The sequence below is a fragment of the Mustela nivalis genome (genome assembly GCF_964662115.1).
Source record: "Mustela nivalis genome assembly, contig: HAP1_SCAFFOLD_226, whole genome shotgun sequence".
In the NCBI taxonomy this organism is placed as follows: domain Eukaryota; kingdom Metazoa; phylum Chordata; class Mammalia; order Carnivora; family Mustelidae; genus Mustela; species Mustela nivalis.
Genome location: NW_028136410.1, coordinates 863,502 through 865,926, shown reverse-complemented (window position 1 = coordinate 865,926; position 2,425 = coordinate 863,502).

The window sequence follows — 2,425 nt, the reverse complement described above, 5'->3', positions numbered from 1 at the left end:
CCACTTCATGAAGGTGCCATCATGGACACATACTCCAGCCTCAGCCAACGTCTGATCCTCAGCCTGACTTCAGATGCAGGAGATTTTGATTCAGCCTCTGCAGAGTGGGCCTGCTCTGCCCTTGGCTCCAATCCTCACACTAGCTTGTGTTTTCAGACTTCCGTCCTCACACTCCTGGCCCACAAACCCTCCCTCCTGGGAATTCTGGGGCCACAATGAAGCACTGTGCCTGCCTCCCAGGAGAAAAACATTGTCTATGGCACTGCCCAGAAACCCCAAATGAGGATCAAACTGCTTGGCCCTCGGCAACACCCCAATTGCATAGGCTACCTTAAACAGTGATGCTCTGTCGCAAATAGCCTGAGCCCAGACCTTCCAACAGACACCGACACAGCTGGCTGCACACCCAGCACATTGGACCCGCCACTGCCTTAGGCCACCATCCAATCCCAACCTGGGTTTTCAGTCATCGGAACCTAGACCTTATCTCCAATCCCTGCACAGGGGGGAACCTGATGCACAAGTCAGAACCCCTCCTTCCCCCTGGCAAGAAACCTTGCTGCTGGCAGTGAGTCAAACCTTCAGTGTAGGAGAAAACGGCATGGCCCATGAGGCCACGCCCAAGCGTGAGGGCCGCCTTGGGCACAAACACACATTGTGACCCTCAGCGTGAGTACCTTTTTCAAGTAACGCCTCTCAGTGACTGGACCAAGAGCCCGCATATGTGGCTTGCCATGCCCATAGGCACCCAGGACTAACTAGATGGTGTGTATTCCAGTTGAGGGAACCCACTGCTGTGCTCTAGAGTCCCTCTCCTGGGGGGGTCCCCTGTGGCAGAAAACAGTACTCTTCATTCCCACAGAATGAACACAAACACTTGGGAGCTTGGACAATCCCCCGAGAGGAAGGCTCTTCCTCGGCCTCTGAGACAACCCCTACCCTGACCGGACACTGTAAACGCAACACCCAGAGACAAAATCCTGAGTGACTGCCTCCCACTTGCCCTACTTTGATTTCCAGAGGATCTCCCCTCACGGACTAGAGATCAGGCCTGCCATTACATTGGCCCCTAGCTGAGCCAAGTTTGCTTTTTCAGACATCTGTCCCCACAGCCCTGGCAAACACAGCCTCTAGGCTGGGTCCTCTGGAGCCATACCACAGGACCGTGCCTGCTCTCTCCTGGGAAACTGTGTCCATTCCTTTGGCCACACACCTCCAGAATATGAGAAACCTCAAGGCCTCCGAGGACATCCCACTACTGGGAGCCTCACTGGACTCACAGGGGCATTCGGACACAAGCTGAGCAGCTACATCCATGAATGCATGCACACAGATGTCAACAGAGATAGAAGGTTGAGCCGGACAGGCCTTTAGGCCGTAGTCTCAACTCTTGCTTTGGTTTCCAGGTGTCACTCCTCAGAGGCTTTGGTTCGAAGAACAGGGTATGGGGCTTTCCTGAGGCACGGAACAGAACTCCTCTCGCCTCCACATGGGAAGTTTCCTTGTTGGAGCCGTGTCAAACACCTCATGTTGGAGAATCCTGCAGAGTCCCTGAGCCACCTCCACATTCCAAAGTCTCCCAGGCCACCAAGCCACAGTAGGACTCATCTTCAGGAGAGACCATTTCAACTCTCCCCTCTGGGTAGCTCACCCAGGAGCCCGCAGATTGAGCCTGCCTTGTCCTGACTAAAGAGTGGGAATATGAGGTGGCGTTCCCAGGCATCCATGCTTAGACACCTGCTCTCGAGTCTTTCCATATGGGGCCTCTTGGAACCATCCAATAGGACTCGACTGTCGTGCAGAAGGTAACCTTCAGTTTTGGAGCAGTTCACAAATCCCATCGTAGCCAAAACTTTCTGGCCTCATGAAGCCCCCACACCCTTCAGGAAGAGGCCATGCTGGACAAGAACTCTAGCCTGAGGCACGTCTCATAGTTGACATGACCTCAGTGCAGGAGATCTCGATTCAGCCTCTGCAGAGTGGGCCTGCCGTGCCCTCGGTCCCAAACCTCACGCTAGCTTGTGTTTTCAGACTTCCTTCCTCACACTCCTGGCAAACAAGCCCTCCGGACTAGGAACTCCGGAACCAAAACCCAGCCCAGTGTCTGCCCAACGGAAGAAAAATGTTTCCCTGTGGGGCTCTCCAGAAAACCCAGATGAGGATCAACCTGCTCGGGCCTCGACGGTACCCGAACTGGATAGGCTGCTCTGGGCACTCATGCTCTGCCTGACACAGCCTGAAGCCAGACGTCCAGACAGACAAGGAGACAGCTGGCCGCACACCCAGCACTTCGGACACGCCATGGTCTTATGCCGTCACCTCATCCTAACCTTGGTTTTCAGATATCTGAACCTAGACATTATATCAATTCTCCACACAGCTGGGTATAGCAAGCACAAAACAGAACTCCTCCTTCCCCATGGCT